The sequence below is a fragment of the Myotis brandtii genome, unplaced genomic scaffold, assembly GCF_000412655.1.
Source record: "Myotis brandtii unplaced genomic scaffold, ASM41265v1 scaffold304, whole genome shotgun sequence".
Taxonomy (NCBI): domain Eukaryota; kingdom Metazoa; phylum Chordata; class Mammalia; order Chiroptera; family Vespertilionidae; genus Myotis; species Myotis brandtii.
The window spans coordinates 1,572,434-1,579,395 of NW_005361607.1; positions in this window are offsets into that span (position 1 = coordinate 1,572,434).

The following is a 6,962-nucleotide window of genomic DNA, read 5'->3' on the forward strand; positions in this document are numbered from 1 at the left end:
CCCCACCACTGTCCTCATCCATAGGTGTACGATTTTTGTCCAGTCTCTTCCCGCATCCCCAACACCCCCTTCCCCCCAAGAATAGTCAGTCCACTCCCTTTCTATGCCCCTGATTCTATTATAATCACCAGTTTATTCTGTTCATCAGATTATTTATTCACTTGATTTTTAGATTCACTTGTTGATAGATGTGTATTTGTTGTTCACAAATCTTGATGAACTACCAAAACCAAGCAGGGCCATAGTCACGGCCAACCTCTGCTGAAAAGCTGCGTCGGGCCCCACCCCAATGAGCAAGCACAGAGAAACTATTGTCTTTCCAGAGAAGTGAAAAGATCAGAGGTTCCATTCCTGAGGCAGTCCGGACTCCAGCCACATCCAGTTTACCGCCCCAACGTCTGCAACCTACTCTGGCTTACTCAAGACTCTTCAGCAACAGGCTAACCTGTCAAAGAACTGTAAATGTTTGTCATCAGACCTGGGTTCTAATCCCCCCTCTACTGATCCCCAGCTGTGTGACCTAAGACTCAGCTGCCTCATGGGTGAAGACGGATTATTCTGCAGAGCTGCTGGGAGGATTATACAGAATGTATTTATTAAGTGCCTGGCACAATGTTGGCGATCAACAAATGGCAGTTCATATTAATAATAGAAACTATGGCAAAGGAAAAAAGACAAATAGAAGCAAAAACAGAAACTTTACCCCAAATACTTCCTCCAAAACTTAATTGGAAAGATTGACTTGATTTAAAAATTTTTATCATATATTTTTTTTAAACAGATGGATCTGACTTCTCTCTCTCTCTCTCTCTCTTTCTCTCTCTTATTGATTTCAGAGAGGAAGGGAGAAGGAGAGAAAGACAGAAACATTAATGATGAGAGACAATCATCGATCTGTTGCCTCCTGCACTCCCCCCACTGGGGATCGAGCCTGCAACCCGGGCATGTGCCCTTGACTGGAATAGAACCCAGGACCCTTCAGTCCGCAGGCCGACGGTCCATCCACTGAGGTAAACTGGCCACAGCTATCATACATATTTTAATAATGTCAAATAAGAAAATATAGAGAGTGTACCCAATCCCTGGCTCTTTTGAATTCTAATAATACTTGAGTCACTTTTTTAAAGAAATAAAACATAGAACATAGATAGTTGTGTACCCCTTATCTATTTCATTCTCTGCACCCCCCCACCCCCACCCCCGGTCTCCAGCCCTGGGCTGACTTCCCATGGTCCATTTCTTGGCACCTCCTTCCCCCATCTTGAGCTCACAAGCACCACAGCCCACTTCTCTGCATTTCCTGCATTCCGGATGCGGGCCACCTGCTTGCTCCCACCTCTCTGTGAGGAGGAGGGAAACCCTGACTGCCCACTATCTCAATGGCACTGCTCACTGTCTCAGCTGCTGCTCCATACAGAGACTGAAGCTGACCACAATCAGGCCGAACAAAAGAGTGATGGCTCTTCGTACAAGGCCCAGGCAGCTTCCCACACCTTCCCTTACTGACTCTCCCCACAATGTCTCGGACGTAACCATTGTCCCTGCTCTTCAAGGAAGGAAACCAAGCAGAGGACGTGCCCATGGCCTGGCAGCACAGACTGCAGCCGTTTCCTCGTTGCAGGAAAGCAGACAGTGGGAAGCACTTCCACCCTAGTGCTGGGGGAACTGGTGGCTAATGGCATAGATCCTACAGTTTTCAGGAGTGGCCTCACTCTTGTGCCCTACACAGTTAGCTATTGTTTGCTCTTCATGAAGCCAAAACTTTCCAAAATTATTTGTGCAATAAAGGGAAAGAAAGAAAAATAAAGAAAACCTGAGGGACATGAGATGAGGCTCTAACCCAGTCGTGGGCAAACTACGGCCCGCGGGCCGGATCCGGCCCATTTGAAATGAATAAAACTAAAAAAAAAAAAAGACCGTACCCTTTTATGTAATGATGTTTACTTTGAATTTATATTAGTTCACACAAACACTCCATCCATGCTTTTGTTCCGGCCCTCCGGTCCAGTTTAAGAGCCCATTGTAGCCCTCGAGTCAGAAAGTTTGCCCACCCCTGCTCTAACCTCTTCACCCCTTTAATCTTCTTCCACTTTTGTTATTGAGATGCCCATCTGCAGTCAGGAGACCTAGATTCTAGGCCTGGCCTCACCACTTATGAGCATGTGACCATGAGCACGCCCTTCCCTTCTCCTCCCAAGGCCTCTGTTTCCACATCTGTAAAATAGAAATAATAATATCTTCCCTACCTACTCCTCGGGGGTGTCGCAGGGATTTCAGCAGAGAATGGGAGTAGATATGTGAAGGCACTTTCTGCATGTAGATAGTCTTCACATTCCTGCATCTTGGGGGCCGGGATGATGAAGGCTCGCAGGCAGCTCCCCTCCTAATGCCCAGATCCTTGGTCCTGACCTTCAGCAATCCCCACAGTCACCTGCTTTGTGCAGAAACCCTTAATGATCTCAAAGTATCCTCATATTCCTGAGATGGCTGATAATAATCGCTCAAATTAATTCTACTTAGTATTTGCCAAACACTGTGTCGAGTATTTTCTATTCTCTATCTTGAATCATTAAAGTAATTATAGACGGTTAAGTATTATTTTTTTACTAATCGAACACAGTTTTATTTTTGTTTTTGTAAATCACACCCTTAAGTATAAAACTGATGTGTTGATATTGGTCTTATACCAAAGGAAATCAGATCATCAACACCAGTTCAGAAAGCAGAGCACAAGAGTAGATGAAGTATAAAGTTCATGTGGGGAAAGCATGCTCTTACTAACAAGATGGGAAGTCATCTTTTTACAGATGTTAGGGCAATGTAGGCATTATTGCCCCCATTTTATTTTATTTATTTTATTATTTTTAACACATTTTTTATTGATTTCAGCGAGAAAGGGAGAGGGAGAGGGATAGAAACATCAATGATGAGAGAAAATCATCGATCGGTTGCCTCCTGCATGCCCCTCCACTGGGGATTGAGCCTGCAACCCAGGCATGTGCCCTTGACTGGAATTGAACCCAGAACCCTTCAGTCCGCAGGCTGATGCTCCATTCACTGAGCCAAACAGGCTAGGGCGTTGCCCCCATTTTATAATTCAGCAAACTGAGGCTCAGAAAACTCAAACCCACACAGTCAATGAATGAATGATGTAAAACCAGAACTCGAGGCAAAAATCTCATTAGATCCAAAGTCCATTTTTCCACCACATTATACTGCTCGATCCAGAATCCCTGTCCGCTCTTAGCCTCATCAAACCACACCCTTCCTCCCTACAGCCACAAGGATGATAAACGTGTGGGTCAGGCATAAAAGCAAAAATAACACTCGGGTATTATTACCCAGTCTCCCTTGCAATGAGGTGTTTGGAGGGGAGGTTAGGGTGGGGATAGAGGTTTGTGGGTGAGGTAAGAGATGAGAATCAGACAAGGGGAGAAGTATTGAACAGGTCAACGAGAACACTCCTAGGAAAAGTATATTAATACTGTAACATTCTGGGCACAACTCCCTGTTAATTAACCCAATAACATTACTGAGTGCCTAATATATGCTGGTGCTGGGGCTACCATGCCCAGATGTGGTTACTACCCTTGATAGACCCCTGACAAGTCCAAGTTTATGGAATGCTTTCATCAAATATTTAAAAAAATGAAATAATAAAAATAAAGCTAACAGGGATATTTTGCACACCTAGGCAGGACCCAGATGAAGGGAGAAGGAGAATCCGAGCTGGGGCTGTGCATGCTTAATAAACTCATCCTGATGTTTGTGTGCCTGTTGGGGAAAGCCTGGCAGAACCACAGAATTTGGGAAAGTGGTGGGGTAGGGTAGTCACCTTTGGTTCACTCCATCTTCCATAGAGGATACTGAGGACGGGATCCTTTATCCGCTTCCTCCCAACCCTGAACATGAATGGAAAAAGGCAGAGGTCTGGAGGACTCAGAGCACTAGCCCGAGTAAGGCCCAGCCATTTGGGGCTGTCCTCGCTAAGGAGTCAGAGACAACATTGTGTATAGTCCTCAGTCCTGAGAACCCTTCCCATCAGCTTTCCTCTTGTGAGCCTGGGACCCAGTGGAATATCAAGCAGGTAGCTTTACCAGTTATTGTAGATTGTGGCTATCTAGTCAGTAGCTGCAAAAGTGAGAAAATAGCATAGATTTTTTAAAATTTTTTTTTACTGATTTCAGAGAGAAAGGGAGAGAGTTTTAGAAATACCAGAGGCCCAGTGCATGAAATTCATGCACTCGGGGTGGGGGGGGGTCCCCTCAGCCCAGCCTGCACCCTCTCACAGTCCAGGAGCCCTCAGGAGGCAGAAGAGGCTCCCACCACCACCGCTGCGCTCACTAGCTGTGAGCCCGGCTTCTGGCTGAGCACCGCTACCCCTGTGGGAGCACACTGACCACCAGGGGGCAGCTCCTGCATTGAGTATCTTCCCCCTGGTGGTCAGTGCATGTCATAGGGAGCGGTTGAGCGGCCTTAGCATATCATTAGCATATTATGCTTTGATTGGTTGAACGGACAACCAGACAACCGGACACTTAGCATATTAGGCTTTTATTATATAGGATTAGTGATGAGAGAGAATCATTGATTGCCTGCCACCTGCATGCCCATCACTGGGGATGGAGCCCACAACCCAGGCACATGCCCTGGCTGGAATCAAACTATGATCTCCTGGTTCCTGGGTTAAGGATCAAACACTGAGCCACACCAGTGAGGCAGCACAGATGTTTTAAAAAATAAAAATGAAGTCTAACGTTTTTACAGTTTATAAACCTTTGGTATCTACTATCTCATGTATTCAGATTTGATTCTCAGAATGACCTATGACATAGACACATGCTATTATTTCAATTTTAGATGGGAAGACAGACGTGCAGATAAGTTAGTGTTGCCATTCCGGTACGTGGCAGGAATTAGAAGAGCACAGAGAAGGGGCACTTCCCTGACTGCAATAGGGAGGACACACCAGGGCAGGCTTTCTGGAGGTGACCCAAGGGCTGAATAGAATAACACATTTATGTACTAAATAGATAGTGAAGGGAACACTCAGGTAGGTGACTTTCCAAAGGCTCGAAAACATGAGGAAGACTGGAGAGACTGGCAGGAGAAAGATGAAGATGGTGATGATGGTGATGGTGGTGCCCATGACGGCAGCTAACTCTTATCTATGCTTACTAACAGCAGAAACTGCTAGAACAGATACTGTTCTAAGCGGGCACCTACGTTGATGTTCACACCTCCCTTGTCAGGTAGATACTTTTGTTATCCCCATTTAAAAGATGAGGCAACTAAGGCACAGAGAAGCTAAGTAGCTTGGCCAAGGTCATATATGATTTTGTGTGCTAACTCCAGCAGTATGAAGTTTAGGTGCCGAGAGCGCCTTCCACTCTGTGCCTGCAAGGGTTCTCCGCAGGGGCGACGGGGACAGATTTGAGATTTAGAAAGCCTTCTCGGGGGTAGGAAAGGGGAAAAGGAACTGGAACACCTGATCAGGCTAAGAACCTGAACAGAGACAGTGGACATAGAGCGCAGAGAAGTATTCCCACAGCACCTGATACTTGTTGGTAAGAAATTGCCCCCCTTCACCACGTCCCTGTTTTCTCTACTGGCAAAGGGAGAATACTTCTGCCTACCCCTCAGGAATTGCTTGGAAATTAATGGGGCAGAGGCCTGGGTGGCTTTCCTGTGTTAAACAACACCCTTGTGCTACTGCTGGTGTTCTTTAAATTCTAAGCATATAAACAAACTGGCTGCGACAGAGGAGCTGGAAATAATTATAACCTGTTAATTATTGTTAATCATACCAAAGCTTTGCAACCCTGAACTTTCCCAATGATTCAAGAGAGAGAGAGAGAGAGAGAGAGAGAGAGAGAGAGAGAGAAACGCCTCCATCCCATTAAAGGAGCCACACAGTGGCAGACAAGCCATTTCCCACAGGCCCCATTCTTTCATTATGTGCAGCGGTTCAGCTACTTACATGGGACACAGAAAAAGAAAAGCCATGATTTGCTCTTTTAGAATCAAATTGTACAAAGAACTCCTTGTAGTCTTGCTGGTTCTTTTAAAGAATTTGTTCCTTTTTGTCTCCCTATACTGAGTACATGCATAAATATTGTGTTTGTGTGTGGGGAGGGGAAAACAGAACTTATACATTGGACATCAGGACACCTGGGTTTTTTCCAGGATCCAGTAACAGAACTGCTCTTTAAAACCTTTCTTCAGATCAGCTCCATTCGGTTTCCATAAACACCTAAGGTCTCCTAACACCAGGCAGAGAAACAAGGACCCCTCCCAGGAATCTGAGGAAATTGATGGCTCCAAGCCTTAACTGCATCGCCTATAAAATGGGTCTGACAGATGGTCCATACCTGTCGGGACTGAGGTGAGGATGAGATAATGTTTGGGAACTGTAAACTGTAAATGGCTGCTATTGTGAGGACTGGGGAATGAAGCGAGGTAGTGAAAAAACTTAAAGTAGGGATAGCAGTTGGGAAAGGGAGAGAGAAAAGGTGGTGGTGGTGGAATGAAAGCGGGACAGCACTGCTTTTCAATGAAATTCCCGAGAACGCCAGCCCCGGAGAGCGGCCTAGTCGCGGAGGTTCTGGGCTAGAAGCTGGCCCAGGGCGGGCCCCGCCCTAGGTGAGGCGGATCGGGTCGGAGGCGGGTCCGGGCAGCCTGCAGGTGAGTATCGGTTTTCCTCTGTGGGGCTTTCGGTCCCGAGGAGGCGGGGGCAGCCTCCGCCCCCCCCCCCCCCAATCCTATCGCGGGCGGCCCTGGGCGGGCTGTAGCTTCTGTAGGACCCGGACGGGGAGAGGGGGAGGGGGTTAGAGATGTGTCACCCAAATACCAGAGGGTGAGCTGGCGGTGGAACCAGCCGGGCTGGTCCGGTGGAGTATAAGAGCGGGAGGGAGCGGCCCGGGCCAGACGCCTGGAGACTGTGGCAGACCTCGGAGCCGGAG